Raw genomic sequence first — 21,427 nt, forward strand, 5'->3', positions numbered from 1 at the left:
ACGACAGTTATGCCTGTCATAAAATAAGATTTGCTGCTGTTAGTAATTTTTCGCTATTTTCGGCACGGCGCCTGTCGGAAAATACTTCCCGTTGTCAAGCACGTTTTTTATATACTGTGATTTCCTTGGGCGTCATCATTGTGATGTAGTAGCTACTTTGTAAATTTGACGTTACCATACGTAATTTTGTGATCACTGATCTGCTTTCGGGTGTAGATAATTGTGAATTTGGAAGAACCTTTTATTTACGTATTTTTTGTTGACCTATTATTATTGAACAAAATATTGCACATCACTTACGTAGTTCACAGTGCACACTACACATTACAAACAAGAACACACAAAAAAAGCTACAAAAATGTCTGATATTCTGTCCACAAAGATATATCGTTACAGGTCGGCAGTAGAGTACGTGTGCTATACTGTAGTGTAACAGAGCAGATTTCAGCATAACTTAAAACCGTTATTTGCTTATAGATTACGTGAAGGGATATTTATTTCTGTATATCAGTTACGCAAAGGTTTTATTGAAGATGGCATCGATCTTCCTTTTACGAGTTCTGATTGTCAATGTGATGGAGGCAGTAGCCGAGATGGCATAGTGTTTACCACTCCCGCTACGGCACTAGCAGAGATTCGTATTCTGTATTCGAAGAGAAATTCTTTTACTCTATCAAGAACTTCTGTAAGATTTTGCATTTACATATGAAAACTGAATATCTCACTACGGAAATTTAAGATGACTCTAAGTATCTGCATGCTATCGCTTGACGATGGCCACTATTTTTTAACGGTAGCTGACAAGGGTAAAAGCATTCGTAACACAGCAGCTTAGGCAAAATGCTGTCTTCTCGAAGTACGAGGCTGTTCACCGAGACCGATTAGTTAGAGGCTTGAGAAGAAGCACCGAAGAGATGGATGGTCGGAGCGCAATTTGCGTCTCCGGTAATCTCCTGCCTAGGGCCCCTCATTTCGCCCCAAATGACAGATGGCCTAATCGAAGCAAAGCCGACGATCGAGTTCATATTACAGTACCACTCATCCAGAAGAAAAAGTGCTCAAATTAATAGTTGGATGAAAGTTCAATTACTTCACCGTTCTTTCTTATTCTACTTAATAGCAAAAGAGTATATAACTTCAAGAAAATCATTTTTACAGGTATTTAGATTTTACTTACTCGAGTTGCAAATATAAAATAAAGTTTTTCAGAGAAGTAGCTAATAGTGTAAACTGTTCACTGACGTTGAGCTCGTTACAGAAATGAGCTTTGGCTCCTTTTAGTGTGGACTCAGCCATTTAGAGAATGGGCGAGCACATTAATCCGTGGGAGTCTTGCCAGATCAAAGCTGTGTGCTGCATAAATCTGGAAACCATGCCCTTGCAACTCACAGAACCCAGTGCCTTGCCCTGTTGTATTTAAAAGCTCAACCACTTCATTTCGGCAACTTCATAACTAAAAAATTAACACATATGACCAGTCGTCAGTGGCTACTCCACCCCCGCAGGTGAGTGGTCAGCGCTGTTGACTGTCATAGGAGGGCGAGTTCGATTCCCAGTGCTTCCAGCGATTTTTTCGTGTTGAGTGGAATAGAACGGCGTTCACTCGAGGTGCCAGCCGAGGAGCTGCGTCACCGAACAGTGGCGGGACCAGTTATGTGAAACCGAGAACGGCGGGGAGTGCAATGTGCTCAAACCCACCCGTCCATACCGCATTCAAATGACGCAGTTGGTTGATGATGACATGGCGGTCGGTCGGTCCCGATTGGCCAGTCTATGACCAGAACGACAGTGCTTATATTATGTCTTTGTCAAAAACTAAAATAAACTATACAATCTTCTACCAGGTACGCTTCTTTCTCTTTTCGTTTCTGAAAAGCCTCTGGTTCCTACGTAGACCGCGTTGCCAGGACAAAATTGGCAACGTGAATCGATGTCACAGACGTTAAAGAAGACTCGCTGCAATGCGTAACGATACGTGGGAGGCGCTCCTGAATAGCACGCCTCCTCTATCAGCTCCACAGTGCCCCCACGTTGAGGTCAAGAACTCTGCCCATTTCGTGGCCTCATGTGATTCAGTCGACATCGTAGTATAAAACCAACGTGATAGTTGAACTTGATGATGGATTTGCCAATCTGAATGTGGAACGTTGTAAAAATGTGTTTATCTGTGCATCAGGTGATGCTTTAGTAGTCAATAATAGTATATAGTGTTGTATCCGTAATTGGAGAAACAACAAATAACGATTGGCGTGAGTTCCAAACTCTGTTTATTGCAACAGTTCCACAACATCAACACAACTTGGTGCTTGATCAAGAGCAGCGTCTGGGCTGCAGAGTCCAAGTCCGGTATGGCACACAGTCGTAGTGTAGAGTCGTTCCTGGGTGCGACGTCGACGTAGCACGTAGGTAGCCCAACACCAGACTGCCATGCGTGGCGGCGTATGCGGCTATATAGGGCGAGTGGCGGAGGAATATGCTCGCCGTACCCGAGTCCGCTTGTCATGTCCTGTTACGATTGGCGGCGCGGCCTCACGGGAGGACGCCGGCCGAGGTTGCCCTGACAGCGCGGAGGCACTCAGTGTGTGAGGCCCGCGCCTGCGCTGTACAGCTGTGCAGAGCTGCGCATAAGCGGGGCGTGCCGGCCGTTGGCTGTATGACGTAAAGACCGCGGCCACGCAGCTGCAGGCGCCATGGTGTGGGCATTGACTGTACCACATATAGTAAATAGCTCATCAAGCTATCCTGTGGCGAATATTTATTTATTTATTTATGCATTTATTTTACCTGGCAAGATTAGGGCCTTCAGGCCAGGTATTGTGTGTCCATGTTAAATAAATATTTTATTAGTTTATGTACTGAAATGAAATGAGCGTATGGCATTTCTAGCCGGGAGGCCCCGTCCGGGGAAGTTAGACCGCCGAGTGCAAGTCTCATTGCAGTCGACTTCACACTGGGCGACTCGCTTGCCTGTGATGAAGTGATGATGAGGACAGCACAACACCCATTCCTCGGGCGGAGAAAATCTCCAACCAGGCAGGGAATCGAACCCGGGCCCGCTGCATGGGAGGCAAGAAAGTTACCATCCGGCTAAGCAGGCGGATTGTTTATGTAAAAAAGTGAACATGTAATGTCGTCTAGTTTAACGTGCCACCTCACCGAACAACCAAAGAACCCACAGCTGTGGCTGGACGACTATAGTTTGGTCTGGTCACAGCAGCTTCTTTCTTCTCTCTTCATTTCTTGTGTTCAGTTGCGTTCCTCTTATTCTCTTTCTTCCTCTTCCACACATTCTCTTTGTCCACTGCTGCCAATGCTCTCAATTTAGACGTACTTGCTGTTATTCGTCTTTGTTCCTCCACTTTCAAAGAACGAATATGAGCTGTGTCTACTATTTATGACTAAATTATTTATCGACGTTGAACTCCAAATTAGATCTTTTATAATATGAGTCCCGAAACTAATGTAACGTGAAATAATAAATGCCTGGTTAGATATAAGAGGGGATCTCATGGTCCTAATCTTGGGAGGATAAATGAATAAACATATAATCTGTAATTGGGGAATAATTACTGTTCCATCAACGCTTAGCAAAGAAAAACTGAGTTGTACTTCCACAATACGATCGATTACGATCTTTGCCAAGCGAAAAAATTGAAATAAAAAAGAAAACGCGATCGAATGTAAGTATGTAAAGAAGAGATACCAACGATCAGGTTAGCCGAAAATTGTAAATATTAGCAAAACGTAAAATTTTCATAACGCTTAGCACAGAATATATTTGAAATAAAAGCAAAAGTGAAACGGAGAAAATAATAGAACAGAAAACAGTGACTCGGCTTACATCAGTACCAGGTATCACACAGTCGAGGAACGATAACGGATTCTCTTAATGAAGCAAAATTACAGTGAATGACAGAAGAAATAAAGATATCAGAACTATGTTTCGTAAAATCACCGCCGCAGTTCATGGTTACTTTACTTAAAAAGCTAGACTTGTTTCGTAACATTAATTACATCTTCAAGAGCAGTCAGTTACAGCTGATATTAAACTTTCTCCCCGATTCGTAGAACTCAACTCCATTCTAAGAACCAGCGCAACATGACCTTGCAGGCAGCCGCGGCGTTGCGCTGTACTCCACTCGTCTGATCCACTAGTACATGGTTCCGGCTACCAGTCCCTTCCTACGTTAATCTATCATGGCAAGCGACATGATTTCTAGAATGGGCTGAAATTCTAGAAATCGGGAGAAAGAGGGGGGGGGGGCAGTTGATTACTTTCTGTATTCTTTACATTGTTTCTACTTTACTGTCACCTATTTATACTGTTTTTTGGAAAAATAAACACAACCTTGCAAACATTTCCGTTTTCTGGTTTAACTCTGGACACCAGTGTATTCTGATTTAAACATCCCCTCAGAAAAATTATAAATGACTGTGCTGGTAAACCCCTTACGTTATTTGATTTTCAAACAGCTGAGCAAAACTGAACGTACTCAGACATTTCACTCTTAATTTATTGTGATCATCACTAAGCTGACACACAATATTTTTTTAGCGCAACGCAATCTGACTTCAATAATCCCTACAAAAGAATGGCCCTGACTAACAATAACCTATACCTTTCATGAATCACTTACCTCACAAAAATCTTCGTTACTCAAACTACTGCAGTACTGCGCTTTTCACATCCAACTGCCCAACACTACAATAGAGAATATTCCAACAATGCCTGCTATCCACAGACTGCACACAGCAGCCGGCCGCGGTGGCTGAGTTGTTCTAGGCGCTTCAGTCCGGAACCGCGTGACTGCTACTGTCGCAGATTCCTGTCTCGGGCATGGATGCGTGTGATGTCCTAAGGTTAGTTAGGTTTAAGTAGTTCTAAGTTCTAGGGGACTGATGGCCTCAGATGTTAAGTCCCATAGTGCTCAGAGCCATTTGAACCATTTTTTTGCACACAGCGCAGTCAGTGATTTTCATGCCGAGCGCTATATGGCGTTACCAACATAAAAACCTAAACAGCCTACTTACATTATTATTCCATATTTATCTTTTTCTTAAGTGCAATAGCGGGATCACATCCTAATCTTGAGAAACACCACCATACCATGTCACCACCTTTACCGTTCTTCATTAATGACATTAGGTATGATGACAGAAATTTACTAAACTCTAACCTTTCGATCGGATTTCCGGTTCATCACTCGTTTCCAGCCACGGACTGCCCAGTGTCGTTACTCTCTACATCACCCCTAGCGTCGCCTAGCATTGACTAGAGAAATGTGCGGCATTTGAAGAGTTGCACGACCGTTATACCCCATTCTTCCTAACCTTTGTGCTGCTGTTATCATTTTGGAACTCACGAATGATCCCTTGTGCTGATTTTATGCGATTCTTTACACCCACCCTCCACACTGTTCGACGGTCGCTGCCCATCAGAACATGAAGCCTGCCTATTTAGCTGTGGTTGTTACTTCGTGTTTCCACTTCATGGTGACATCATCAACAGCTTCAGAATAGTTGAAATGGATTTGTCAGTGAGGTGGTATCCTGTGACAAGTCGACAGCTTCTTTACTAACAAGATAATACTCCCCGCCTTCTTTTGTAGTGGCAGGTCTTTCTCCCTTGAGATCTAGTGGTAGATTCCGAATTACTTATAGGTGTTTGGATACTTTTGATCACGTAATGGCCAGTAGTTACAGAGGATGGTATGTGTGACAGTTACACACGGAGGAAAGGATTAGCGCAAGATAGGAAAAGATGGCACCCGGAAGAAAAGATAAAAAAACAACAACTTTAAATAGCTTCTGTAGAAGCTTCCCGTAAACACATTCAGAAAGAAGAGGCGGATCTGGACAGCTCAATGGGCAAGGACCACTATTGTTTCCAAGAAGCCCATGCGTTTAACAGGCAACCAGGGATGCAGTAGCGGGAAATTTGAGAAGTTACTGAAGTAATGTAACACCTCAACGGCAGGAACCGAGAGGATGGCTTCAGGTTGTCTATGACCTGGCAGGGGTTGAATGTGTTAATGTGTTACCATCCAACAGCTCCTGAGCAAACGAGTTCACCAGAAAAAACAAGCGGCCACAAGAGAACTGCCGAGTGGCACCAACGTCTTGCCGTCACGTGTTGGAGTTACGACCATCCACGCTTAGGCAACCTCACTTTCTCCTGAACAGCGCAGTTTCAGCGACTGAGGTGTAATGACTGTTCTGGACATCGTCAACTTTATCTGACGGTGGTGTTCTGAAGAGACTAGGCCGAAACCTGTCACTTCAAATAAAGTAACGGTCGCGACCTAGACGGTTTTTTCATTAATTTCATACAACTTGCAAGAACGCTGTTTCCCAAACATATTACCAAAATTTTTGAATGAATTAAATTTACTATACTTCACTCACGTTTTCCACTGCACGATCTTCGTGAGTTAGAATAAAATGGTTCAAATGGTTCTGAGCACTATGGGACTTAACTTCTGTGGTCATCAATCCCCTAGAACTTAGAACTAATTAAACCTAACTAACCTAAGGACATTACACACATTCATGCCCGAGGCAGGATTGGAACCCGCAACCGTAGCGGTCGCGCGGTTCCAGACTGGAGCGCCTAGAACCGCTCGGCCCATGAGTCAGACCCCGCTGTCAGGATTTGATAACGATTTCGCTTGATTGCGTAAGAACCACTTAAGATATGCTTCAGTGGTTTATATCAACATGATTTTTATAAGTTGCAGTTGTTGGTCTCAGTTTTACTCAATCTTGATGTCACAACTTCACATTTAAGTGGCATTTATCCATCCGATATGTCTCCTTTATCTCCAAGAACAGACAGACTGACATACAAAATGTCCGACGTTAACATGTGCGAATCAACAATTATTCAGAGACGAAGTGACCAGCGTAATTGAAATATGTTGTTACTACATAATTATTATACATATCTAACGAGAATTATATATATCAAACGACAATACTTTATGAAGTTTACATGGCAATGCTCTTAAAATTACGATACTATATTTTTAATAATTTCAGTATTCAAATTTGAAATAAACACTACTTCTCACATTTTGAAACGTCATCTTGTAACCCTTTTCAATATATTTGCACCTAGGTGAAATAATTTTCTATGCCCTATCCAGTCATAACAAAGAAAACTAAAATATAAACGATTTCTGAGGTGTTTCTGTATGTCAGGTACTCGGTTTCTCTGAACCTGTCAAGTACTCCAAGTGTCTAAGTATGGAGTAATCTGACATGTGATGGAAATAGGATCATTGATCAGTTCAATTACAACGTGACACCTTAAATAGAACGTTTTATAACACTGATTATGCCCACACACCTGCAGTGTAACCGCCCTGAAGAGAACTTCTGTAAAGAGGGTCGAAAAGTCGATTTTTATAACTGCTTTCCAAGTAACGAGACCTGGCGTGCAAAACTGTTCTATTAAAACTGACGCCTTGTAGCCCACAACTTGCCCATCATAATCTCCGTTCCAGGTAAGAGTGGCTTCAGAAAACTCGTAAAATTAGAGAACGAAATTCCACCCGATCGCTGATTCGTAGTTGTTGGTTGCCTACCAGGTGTAGAAATACGAGTATGAAAGCGGAATTTCGTTGCAATAAATACGCGTCTGTTATTGGAAACTAATAAACAATATTTTATTCAAATTATCTCCGTCACTATTTATACATTTCTCCCACCTCTAGGCTATTGTTGATTCGCCAACAAAGCAGTTCTTCTTTTGGAGCGAACTAGTAAGCGAGCTATTGTCGTACGTTTTCATACGAATTGAATAATTGTTCAGCGAGAGCGTGTGCCAGTGATGCAAACACATGATAATCGGACGGAACCAAGTCTGGAGAATAAGCCACATGCCCTAGTATTTCCCAACTGAAGGGCTTGATCGTTTCCCTGACCCGTTTTGCTGTGTGTGATGGTGCGTTATAATGAAGCAATATGAATTTCCGCTGTTTCTGCTGCCTTTTCCATATTCCGGTCGTTTTTCCCGTAACGTTCGATTTAAATCGATAATTTGCTGTTGTTAGCTATCAGTGTCAACGGTTTCACCAGGTTTTAGCAGGTCATAGTAGATGACACCCTTCTGATCCCACTAAACACAAAACGATTTGGTCTACCAGTGGATGTCGATAGTTTGCCTGGCTTCACCCATGGTTTACGACGCTCACGATTCTCCAAATATGTCCATTTTTCATCACCTGTCACTATTCTATGAGGAAACGACATTCTTTTGTATCTGGGGGCAGCATTTCACAAGTGGTCTTCTGATTTGACTCCTGTCTTTCATTCAGTTCATGCGGAACCCATTTTCCCCGTATATTGACGGCTAGCACAGTCTTTGTGTGTGTTTGGGACAGTAGTGAGGAAGTTAAAACGGATTTTTTGAAAAACGAAGAGCCATTGTCTGTCGTAAGTTTGCTTTGAACCCTAAACTACATTACTGGCCAGTGCACCTTGCAAACTGGTGACTCAAGGTATCTTGCAAACTACTGAACCCAGATGAACCTAGAATCCGCATACTATATAACTAATCGTTATTAACAAGTAAAGATGCCTGCTTTGAGTGACTATGGCAGGTATCGAAACTAGACCGTCGAATTTTGCAGTCCGATAGTAATCCAATGAAGTGTATTAATCTTCTCTTAATTCATTTTATACTCGTAATACGCTTCATTATTTTTTGTAAATCCTTAAAAGAATTCAGATTTCAGGAGATTTTTTTTTTCGTGGTTACTTCCACCTACAATAATAAGTTTATCGAATAATTTTCAGTATGAAAACTTTCTGTCTAGTGTCGATGTGTACAGATTCTCACAAGCGGTGGAGTGATGACTGTGATTTTGATGTCTAATTCATAATCCTGTAAAGAATAGAAAGATCACTGAAGGGGCTATTGTATTCAGTAGTCAGTTCAATTAAATTTGAATTCAATAATTTTTCATATAGACTTTTTCCTATACGGTTTCTGGGAATAAGCTCATTGTGGTCGATTTCAATTGATTTATTAGGTCATTAATCAATCCGTGAAAACTAAGCTACGTATATACAAGAGCAGACATGTGTGTCAGTCGCATCACTGATAATACTTCTGGAATTCTTTAGGAGCGAAAAAAGTGGTATATTCTCTGTACTGAGAACAGCATTGGATTCCTTTGAATTTCCATCGTCACAGCATATGTACTTACTGCGATAGAACGAACAGAGAAGACACATCGTCTCTCGAAAACGTCAGCTAGAGCGACGATGACCTGCTTAGCGCAGTTTAAAAGTGGAGATAATTAAGGTGATTGTAAAGAAATTTTTATGAGAAATTTATAAACAGAGTATCAATCGTAGAAGAAAAACACAGACAAGATGTGATGGATTTAAAACCGAGTAAGGCTTGGATATGTGTCGTCACGCACCATGTTGTAATTGCTCTTCAGCCCTATTAATCGTTTTCTCTCGAGCACCTGTTGTTTGCCGCTTAATAATCGGTGGGAGATTGCTCCGGTGGTAGCGGGTGTTACCTCAGAAGAAAACAGATTTTCAATTATTCGCTGCGGTTTTAATCCACGACCCGTGCGAGATCGTGGAAAACAGCTTACAACCTGAGAAATTGGGTTCTACCTGAATCAAGTTATCGACGTCGCTATAAATACTTAATCGACTGCAAGCAGATCCATCAAAAAACGGGACACAGTGGGAACGGTATTAGCCTTTCTGCTTTATTCGTGAATTGTGTCAAGATGTACACAGTTCTACTATAGTGTATTCCGTAGTTAAATAATTATTCGCACATTTCGTTAACGGTCGTAGTTATTGTGGTAGTTTACAGTTAATTAACACACTGAGCAAAATTAGAAAATTTTGCAATGAAAAATAGGGTCGCTATGATGTTGCGTTTGGTGCGTATTACATTTTGAACTTTTCTTGTTTTGTTTTGTATCCTTTTGGCTTGGAAGAAGTTCTTTGTTTGTCGTCAGTGCTGAGAAAACAGATTTTTTGTAGCCCTCTCATTTGGGAACGTGCCCCTCAGTAACAGGGTTAGAATGAAATATTCGTAACAGCTCTCATAGTCATTAAAGGTTGGAGATGTGGAAACGAGATTTTAGCAAATGATAGCACATAAAGAAGAGAGTATTTTGCCGTATAGTTCATTTGCGAAGCCTCGTTGTCTACCATGCTATTAAAGTAACTATAAATGTTTTCAATGAAACAATGTAATTTTTGAGGGCCATCTGTAGCTGGAGCAACGAGAATTGTTGTGGGTTTTGTAACAACATAAGTGAAGACATTATGCGTTTCTTTGTGTATCTATGATACACTGTGTCTGTCATATGCTTTTTCACCTAACGTCCGCAGTTCAACAGACCACAGTAGCAGGATCTTGTCGGAGATGCGTCTGCATAACATGATAGTGCGGTGACATTGTGTAAACTCTGCTGTGTTTTGGCAAGAAAAGCAAATGTTAACATGGCCACGAAAGAAATGTAGATTTCATTCAAAATTCGCCATCGATGACGCTTCTCTGAAGGTAAAAACGGTTAATATGTGAGGCGAAAATAAATCGCTACTTTTGTTCCATTTTCAGCAGTATTCTGTAACAAAGTGTAATTTTAATAGTGAGCAGCTGGTAGAAAAATTTGACAAAGCATTTTCCTTATACACAACAATGCTGTGAGAAAAACGAAAACAGTACAGAGTACTTGGTGCACATCTTTTTGTCCCTGTCCCCATTCATAGCGAATTCTTCCACTGTTTCACCTCAAATAGCATTTCCTGTGTGAAGGATATAATCTGTTTTCGTCTTGAACAGCAATTACAAGCAGCTCATAAAAGGAAGTAGCCATGTTTTTCTGAATAAAATTATTCTCGTTTTTGGCATTGGAATAGTAGTACTTGTAACTCTGAAGCAGTTATCACACTGACAACTTGCTGAATCGTGCCGACCACTTGTCTAGAGAAACCTGGAGAATAAGTGTCTTTGACATACTAAAGGATATTTGAGGTGAATAAGTTCAGTTCTTCAGGACTAAAACGATGGTGTGCTGTTTGGTGTGAATTTCTGCATATTTCTGCGATCGATGAGATCTAGAAAGAAATTTCTTTTGTTAGAGTCATTGCCAACAGTTCGTTACTACAAACGCAATAGGTTACAGGATTTCACTGACACTGCAAGAGCGATTTAATTATTTTGTACTTTTTTCGCGAAAAAACGTCATCACAACTGAAGTTTGACTAAAAACGGACTTCTTGCCCATTTTTTCAAAGGAACATCTTCAGAGGTGTAGTTTCATTCACTATAAACTTAAATTTCTCTTGTTGCCACTTTAAAATCCGCTTTTTTCCGTGCTGAAACAGTTGCGACAGAATACCGAACAGTTGGGGACTGAGGACAAGTCAGGTCAATAGCTTATGAAAAACAGCATCCTCAGTACAAAAATAAACAAGCAATGCTTTTGCAAAACACACGGCAATTCTCTTTTCAGCAGTTACGAGCATCGATGACCCTTCAGAATTACACTGTTTCGTTGAAAACATCAGTAGTTACTTGAATAATGCGGTAGATAATGCAGGTTCGCAAATGTGTACACTACATAAAATCAGGTTACTCGAGATGGGTGTATATAGATGGTCTATACAAGGGCAATGTACTAGAGGACAATACTATGGAAATGGAAGAGGATGTAGATGAAGATGAAACGGGAGATAAGATACTGCGCGAAGAGGTTGACAGAGCACTGAAAGACCTGAGACGGAACAAGGCCCCGGGAGTAGACAACATTCTATTAGAACTATTGACGGCCTTGGGAGAGTCAGTCATGACAAAACTCTACCATCTGGTGAGCAATATGTATGAGACAGGCGAAATACCCTCAGACTTCAAGAAGAATATAATAATTCCAATCCCAAAGAAAGCAGGTGTTGACAGATGTGAAAATTACTGAACTATCAGTTTAATAAGTCATGGCTGCAAAATACTAACGCGAATTCTTTACAGACGAATGGAAAAACTAGTAGAAGCCGACCTAGGGGAAGATCAGTTTGGATTCCGTAGAAATATTGGAACACGTGAGGCAATAGTGACCATATGACATCTTAGAAGCTAGATTAAGGACGTTTCTAGCATTTGTAGACTTAGAGAAAGCTTTTGACAATGTTGACTGGAATACTCTCTTTCAAATTCTGAAGGTAGCAGTGGTAAAATATAGTGAGCGAAAGGCTGTTTACAATTTGTATAGAAACCAAATGGCAGTTATAAGAGTTGAGGGGCATGAAAGGGAAGCAGTGTTTGGGAAGGGAGTGAGACAGGGTTGTAGCCTCTCCCCGATTTTATTTATTCTGTATATTGAGCTAGCAGTGAAGGAAACAAAAGAAAAATTCGGAGTAGGTATTCGCCGATGACATTGTAATTCTGTCAGAGACAGCAAAGGACTTGGAAGAGCAGTTGAATGGAATGGATGGTGTCTTGAAGGGAGAATATAAGATGAACATCAACAAAAGCAAAACGAGGATAATGGAATGTAGTCGAATTAAGTCGAGTGATGTTAAGGGTATTAGATAAGGAAATGAGACACTTAAAGTGGTAAAGGAGTTTTGCTATTTGGGGAGCAAAATAACTGATGATGGTCGAAGTAGAGAGGATATAAAATGTAGGGTGGCAATGGCAAGGAAAGCGTTTCTGAAGAAGAGAAATTTGTTAACGTCGAGTATAGATTTAAGTGTCAGGAAATCGTATCTGAAAGTATTTGTAAGGAGTGTAGCCATGTATGGAAGTGAAACATGGACGATATATAGTTTAGACAAGAAGAGAATAGAAGCTTTCGAAATGTGGTGCTACAAAAGAATGCTGAAGATTAGATGGGCAGATGAGGAGGTGTTGAAGAGGATTGGGGAGACGTTTGTGGCACAACTTGACTAGAAGAAGGGATCGGTTGGTAGGACATGTTCTGAGGCATCAAGGAATCACCAATTTAGAATTGTAGGGCAGCGTGGAGGGTAAAAATCGTAGAGGGAGACCAAGAGATGAATACACCAAGCAGATTCAGAAGGATTTAGGTTGCAGTAGGTACTGGGAGATGAAGAAGCTTGCACAGGATAGAGTAGCATGGAGAGCTGCATCAAACCAGTCTCAGGACTGAAGACCACAACAAAAACAACAACAGTTTCGATATAATAGTGTGATAAAAACTGCACAGCTAACTGAGGGCGTGTGAAGTCCTGCTCGTAACAGCACTACTGAGAGCTAGCCAGCGTGCTGTGTGTGCAGCTGTAGGCGCATATTATATTAAGTTCCCTGGACAAAGCGACGAGTCGGTAAGCAGGTTACCCTCTTTCCCGTTGCATTCATCGTCCAGCATCTGCTGCAACAAACTCAGCATATAGTTCCATTAACAAGAGTTACATTAACATATAACAGAGCCAAGAGAAAATACGTTTCATCTTCGCAGCGCAGGTCAATGTTCTTGCTGCATACAACGCTGACGATTGGCCTAAGAGGCATGTTTGGCGGTGTCTACACCGTAATGCTGATTCTGGTCGCCTTTCCTTTCAGTTTCAATACATCTTTCGGATACGTTCCGGAAAAGTTGCAATTTTGGCATTAACAAGCGTTTTGTCATTGTAGAGAGTTTCAAGAGCTTTCGAATGCCTTTAGAAATCATATCGTTCCATAAAAAATAAAAAAAAATAAAAATTAGTCACTACAGTACCTCGGTCGACATAACAATTAAAGAAGAGTGAACGTACAACTAAATAAAGTGCCCCACTGTCAAACAGATGTGTATCCACAATAAATAATTTTTCGTATTTGGTAGAGAATCTTCTATAAGTATTCGACAACATTTCCAAATTTCCCTGATTCAATCCTATGTAGATCCTAGGATGTTTTTACTGTTATTGCTTCTTTCACAATGGTTTCTGAATGTGAAGAATACCAATTTGTCCCATGTTCTACGTTCATGTTATACTGCAAAGACAGAGGGTAGTATACATTTCGTATAATACGACCGTGTCTAGTGCCGGATTGCAGCGTTCACATTAACCTTCTTCAGTGTGTTCAGGTAGTGCGTAAATGACAGATATGTTATTTAAAAACCGCTTATTTGTCGAAACAGTCTCACATATTTCTGACAATAAATTTCTGGTTACATCGCACAGTGGACATCTTCTCATAATAAGAATGAACAGTTGTTTACTCCCAAGTACTTTGAAGAAACCAGTTTGTTTGTAGGTTTCTTGTTCAAATTCTAACTGGTTGCAACAGAAAACAAACAGTTAAAAATAAGTTCTGTAATCAGTAACATGTCTACCACTCCACTTCTCATCGCATTTTACGAGCACTAAATAACAACAGGGCATCAGCATTTTCTGTGACCTAACTAAGGCATTTGTCTGTGTGAACCACAACATTCTCGTGGATAAACTGAGGTATTAAGGAATTCATGGTACAGCAGAACAATGCATAGTGTAACGCTACGATAAATGTAGCACATGGTGGGGAAATAATAGCTACGGACGACATGTTGCAAATTTTAGGTTCCCATGTAGATGAAAATTTAAACTAGAAAAAACGCATTTAGGAACTCCTAAAACAAATCAGTTCAGCCACCTTTGTGCTTCAAGTCATTGCAAATCTTGGGGAGAGACAGATCAGTAAGTTGGCATATTTTGCGTATTTTCATTCAACAAATGTAAGGAGAGCAGAGACTTCTGGTTGGGGAGAAATTACTTTTGGAGTTCCACAAAGCTCAATTATAGGTCTAGTATTGTTTATCATATATGTAAACGACTTTCTATCTAACATACAACAAGCAGAATTTGTTCTTTTTGCGGATAGCACTAGTACTGTAATCAGCCCAAATATACATACAGCAACAGAAGGAATGACAAATAATGTTCTTAAAAGCATTACTGAGTGGTTTTCTGCGAATGTTCTCGCTGTCAACTGAAAAAAGACACAAAATATTCAGATCTGTACATCTAGAGGTGCTACTGCAGTGATAAGTATAGCACATGGCGAGGGAATAATAACTAGGGTGGAACGTCACAGGTTTTTCGAGTCCATAATGATGAGAATTTAAACTGAAAAAAAAACCCTCACTTTGTAACTTCGAAAACTTAGTTCAGCTACCTTTGAGCTTCAAGTCATTGCAGGCCTTGGTGAGAGACAAATCAGTAAGTTGACATATTTTGCATATTTTCAATGACAAATGTTATATCGAATAATGTTTTTGAGTAGCTCGACTTCAAGAAAGAAAGTGTTGATTCCTCAAAAGCGAGCTGTAAGAAGAGTAAGTGGCGCTCTCCCATAATCATCTTCTAGACACATGTTTAAGTTAGGCATATTGACTGACAGGTACGCAGTATTTTTATTCAGTCATGAAGTTAGTTGTAAATAATCCTCTGCAGTTCAAAAGGAACAATAATTTACGTAATTACAATCCCAGAAAAATGGCATTCATTGCTTCACATTAAGGCTGTCTTTGAGACAGAAAGGGGTTCGTAATGTCGCCACAACAATTTTTGGTCACTTGCTCAGTGATATAAAATATCTGACAGACAGCAAATATAGTTGTAGTTCGAAAAGTGTAAAACAATTAATTTGCTCGCTGTATTCAGAAGTCGACTTATTTGACATGACAGCTGTCTGTACAAGTTACAACATGTCTCTATGCATCCGACTACCCAGATGAACATGACTATCTGATTATAGGTATCTCACGAGACGCGTCAAATAAAGTCATTAGATTTTTAATTAGCGGCATTTCATTTAGCGACCAATGTAGAGATTTTGCAGCACACTTATCATATTGCAGTGTGGTTGCATTCTTCTTGTGTGACTTTATGCAACAATTACAATGAGTACAATTAGCATATTAAAATAAGTATCGTTAATAATATCACCGACCTTCGTCCATAGACGCAGAAGTTCGTGGTAAAGTTAATAACTGAAAGCAGTTATACTTCGCGCCATTAGTTCCTACCTCCAAGTTACTGCACAAACTTTTGAACAACTAAACTGCTGGGGTTCCTTACTTCTGATGTCTTCCGTAACTTAACGTTTTAGAAGATTTTCATCATAGTTTTATTTGATGCTCTCAATCGGATGATAATTAACATGCCTGTCAAATATATTTCTTTCAGGTCAAGAGCAACGGATAAAGAAAATCTAAATTCCTATACTTTCCAACAAAACATTTACCGCTGAAACTTTCTAAGACACCAGTATTCGAATCTAGACCATTGGGCCAGACCACAATGCCGTTACCTAATAATGCTCACAAACAAATTCTTAACCTCTCTCACAGCTTTCGTTTGGCAGTACCTTTCTATGACATTCCCAACAGAAACTTTTCATTCCTTGATGTCTGAAACGACGCTGTTGGGAATGACTTAGCCCCGTCATAGGATTTGTTACCAGGACTGCCGACATAACTACTGTACTGGTTGTTGTTTCTGTTTCATTCTTTCATTGTGTCATCTATAAAAAGTGTAAACGGAACAGTCACCTCTCTACGTAGTTACCACTTTACCATTTTACGCATGATTGCCTTTTTGATTTTGCCCTCCTTTCGTTCTTTGTTACACATGTTACTCTTTCCGTGTACTGGGAATTGCGTGGGCGTGACGGTGGTGCGGTCGACTTTGTGTCTCATTGTCTCGGAAATTACATGGCACCTTGCGCCGAATAGGCCTGTGTGGTTTCCTGTGTGCGTACCAAGCGAGACCCTCGCTTTCTCTTTCCCGCGTGCATAAGAAAGGCTGCGCAACTGCCTTGTACTGCAGATTTATAAAAGACGCGAACTCAAAGGCATAATCCAGAGAGGTCGTTGCTGCCACGCCATAAAGCACGCGGCCGACTTTTGATGTTCTGCTGTTTGATATTCCGTCCGTGTTTCATCTTTGCCGCCGCGCTAGTCGCTTGTTCGGTCTGGCGAGGTTTATATCTCCGGACTCCTCGGGCGCGCTGCGTATTTGCAGAACAGTCGTGCACTACGAAATATTCTTCTATTTCGCCCATCTTACTTTTATTCATCATGACACGAGTGCCTTACTACGTTCCGATGCCTTTCGCTATCATGTAAGACATGCAAAAGGTTTTTCGTTGATTTCTTGTATAGTCGGTCGTGCTGTCAAGGTGTACGGGAATAACACAGCACAAGAAGGATATGCATTTCATCACTCAAGACTACAATGAGTGGAGGGAAACGAAGTCAATTTAATATTTAACGTGTCGCCGACATCGACAATGATTGAGTGGGATTTGAGCAGAGCTGCACATAGCAAAAAAAAAAAAACCCTCTCTTGGCAAATTGTTTTGTAAATAATATGAATACGATATCCAAGTAAGTTGTGTCAATTCCCCATGCTATTCTGGTGCTACTAATAAAGAATCCATAAATATTGTTGTTGTGTCTAGGCAAGACAGCCTAGACACAATGAGAGGAAGCCGAAAGGCACGCGCTAAGCTAAAGCCGGATACGTGAGGTCTGAAACAGGATACGTAATGAAGGCTATAAAGAAAAGTACGTAGCGTCGGGAATACTTAACTTTAATCCATCCTTTTGGTACATCTGGAGATTGTGGCGATACAAGTGAGACTCTTTAGATACATGCTAGGTTACTAATGGCGCCTTGCTAGGTCGTAGCCATTGACTTAGCTGAAGGCTATTCTAACTATCTGCTCGGCAAAGGAGCGAGGCTTCGTCAGTGTAGTCGCTAGCAAAGTCGTCCGTACAACTGGGGCGAGTGCTAGTCCGTATCTCGAGACCAGCCTTGTGGTGGCGCTCGGTCTGCGATCACACAGTGGCGACACGCGGGTCCGACATGTACTAATGGACCGCGGCCGATTTAAAGCTACCACCTAGCAAGTGTGGTGTCTGGCGGTGGCACCACAATTGTAACAATGGATGTATGTGTGATTGTATGCACCACATCTCCTTCTAAATCACTGGACCGATTTCAACCGAAATTGGTACATGTATCTCTTACTGTGCCCGTCCTGCTAGCCACGCGGTTTAACACGCTGCTTCCCGAGCGGAAAGGTGGGCCACTCCCCAGCACAAATCCGCCTGGCGGATTAGTGTCGAGGTCCGGTGTGCCGGTTAGCCTGTGGATGGTTTTTAAGGCAGTTTTCCATATGCCTCGGCAAATGTGGGCTGGTTCCCCTTATTCCGCCTCAGTTACACTATGCGCAAACACTGTCTCCACGTACGCGTACACCATAATTGTGGAGTTGTGAACCACTGAGGGCGACGGCAGGGCGAGTCCCTTCCGTCGTTTCTAGGTCCCCAGTTCAGTACACAATACACACAATCCCTTACTATCAGGCAACAAACGCTGTGGGGGCAAGAACCACCTACCTATCACAGTTCAGGAGATCTGACGTCATAAACAACGAGATGCGTGAAAAACTGTTACAAAATGCGTAACGTCTGAATGTATTACTTGTGTGCCACTAACTATATTTGCAATAATTTTTGCAGACTGTATCCACATATGCCACAACATGCCCCTACAAAATTATTTCATTCTCCTGCCATACTATCCATTCTTGTCATTGCATATTTCTATCCCCGTCGATTTTAAGGAGAACTTCCTTGTTTCTGGTCTTATTAATCCATATCATCTTCAGTATCCTTATATAGCACTGCATTTCAAACTCTTCGCTTATCTTCTCCTCAGCTTCCACTACAATCCATATTTCGCTTCCAGGACAATTCTGTACTCCAGACGAATTTTCTCAATATTTATTCCTCATATTTAATCCAATATTTGAGACTAAGGAACTTCTTTTGGCAGGAATTCCCTCTTTTCCACTACTCATGTTTTTTTTCCCCTCTCTGCATCGCTCGTCATCCGCTATTCTGATTCCAAGGTAGGAGAATTCCTACATTTCGTCTATTTAGTTCTCCTCAGTTTCGATGTTAACTTTACAACTAATCTGATCTCTGTTACTTCTCATCACTTCTGTCTTCCTTCGGTTTGCTCTCAATCCATGTTCTGTGCTCAATACACCATTCATTTCGTTCAGTATATTCCGTAATAATTTCTCTCTTCCATTGGGGATAGCATTGTTATTAGCGACTCAAATCGTGATATTCCTTCATCCTGAATTTTAATCCCACTTCTAAATCCATATTTTATTTCTGTCTTTGCTTCTTAGATGTACAGACTGAACAGCAGCGGAGAAAGTCTACATCTTTGCCTTATACCCTTTTTAAACCGAGCACTTTGTTCTTGGGATTTCATTGTTATTGTTTACTTCTTGAATCCAACATACAGGTATATTGTTCGAGGTACGTATTCTTTTGAAGTAAGAGCCGTTTTGAAATAAAAATATAAAAGTAGACTTATTTTAGCAAGTCTATTTTTACATGATAGCCTGTACTTCATTCTGCTTTTCTACGTAATTCCCACCCATATTAAGTCACTTATCATAACGCACAACAAGCTTTTGAATATCACTCTCGTAGAAATATGCGGCCTGCGCTTAACTTTCGATAATTTAAATTTTCAGTAATAACTACATGAAGCACACATCGTGATTCTTATGACGGATGGGATGTTACGGAAATGGATGAAAGCTTTTGAAAATAGCCGTACGAGTGTGCATAACGAACTAAATTGGTGACCTTCAGCCATTACTGACAATTTGGTGTAGGAAGTAGGTGAAAACGTGAGAGAGACACTGTACGATTTCGACGTTCATGATGAGTTTTATGAAGTGTCAAGAAGTGTGCTTTATGCAGTTCTTTCAGAACGTTTACATTATCTAAATTTATGCTCTGGAGATTTGTATGTGGATGTTATTCAGGACTGGTTGTACGACTCAAGAAGTGCCTTAATATTAGAGGGAATTATGTAGAACAGTAGATTAAAGTACAAACTTCCAAATAAAAGTAAAATTGCTAAGAAAAGAGTACTTGTTTTCTTTGTATTTCTAAACGGTACTTAAAAAACACACCTCGTTCATTAACCGTCAGCTTCTTAGTTTTTCAATTTCTCTGACAATTCCGAACATTTTGCAACATATTACGTTGTCGATCTTTTTTGTAGATGGACAAAACCTACGAATGTGTGTTGACTCTTTTTAAGGCTCGCTTCCATTATCAAATGTAACGTCAGAACTCCCTCTCTGGTGCCTTTACATTTCCTAAACAGAAAATGATCGTCGTATAACAGACCTATGTAAAAGATGGTGTGGATGATGTTTTACCGAATGTCTGATGACACGTCTCCAGTCTCATGTACTCTGTACACCAGGCTGAACAGTCATTTGTTTGCCACTCCACCAATGATTTCAGAAATTCCGAAGGAATGTTATCTATCACATGCCTCTTTCTGGTCACAAGTCTTGTAAGGCTCTGCTAAACTCTGAGTGTATAGTGCATGATCCATGTCAACCATACCGACGCCCATTTTTTCTTCTATCACGACTTCAGTTTCTTCCCCTCCTACCCGCCTTACATGCACTCTTTCCACATATATGCTCACTTCCCCGTGTTTTGCAGTGGAAATACTCGTGCGGTATTAGTGTTGACTCTTTTGCTTTTAATACTGCATACAGTAGAGAGTATATAACGGGCCTTATATACGCTGAGGACAATGTTAACGGGAAGAGGGTACAATAGGTGATGACCCAGGATGTCCGCCGGCGCACGAGTCATAGAGTAGATGTGTTGGCTGACTGAATAACTGCCGTGCTGGGACGATGCGCCTAAAACAGCTCCTCACTGTGAAACGTCTATGGGGAGGTGAGAATCCGGTTGTATCTGCACCAAAAAGAGAGTAATTCCCAGAAACGGGGAGCACGTTATGTGGTAGATTTTCTCTGTCAGTTACATTTCGCAGTCCATCGAGGTCTGGGAATGGCAATGGTAGACCGTCAAAAGAAGGTATTGCTGAAAAGTATAACGATGGACTGGGTAAAAGCTGAAGATATCAAACAAATGATGAAAATAGGTTCAGAATTGTTACAGTGGGCGGGCAGGAAAAAGCGGGAACTGCGAGCCGATATGAGATGAATGGATGGTGAAAGAACATATAACAAATTGTAGCGGGGCGGAAATAGGAGTAGAAGTGAAAGGACTGGGATTCAGGAACTGCAGTGGTCGTGCAGGAAGATATTTACGTGGATAAAGAAACATAGAGGCTTGGTTGCGATAAGCAGCAAATGATGTTGAAAACCACCGTTGCAATATCCAGGGAGTTAGGGGTACAAGTGCAGATATTTCTACTGATGACTGAGGACAGTGTACGGAACAGCATTACATCAGTATTTAATTCACTTGCAGCTGTAGCTATTACGAGCAGTATGTAGAATTAGGATGGTTAATACTTCCAAGTCCGCGTGGTCCAAGCAAGCTATTAAACATTAATAACGTTTAACTTCTCCTGGGTAGCAGTTTCAGGC

The 21,427-nt window shown here is 41.0% G+C and overlaps 1 protein-coding gene across 1 annotated transcript in view; it reads right to left on the reverse strand.

Annotated features, from left to right (window-relative positions):
* Positions 1–21,427, reverse strand: part of LOC124622120 — a 460,208-nt gene that overhangs the window by 371,730 nt on the left and 67,051 nt on the right. The window lies entirely within an intron of this gene.

The sequence above is a fragment of the Schistocerca americana genome, chromosome 7, assembly GCF_021461395.2.
Source record: "Schistocerca americana isolate TAMUIC-IGC-003095 chromosome 7, iqSchAmer2.1, whole genome shotgun sequence".
NCBI classification, from domain to species: Eukaryota; Metazoa; Arthropoda; class Insecta; order Orthoptera; family Acrididae; genus Schistocerca; species Schistocerca americana.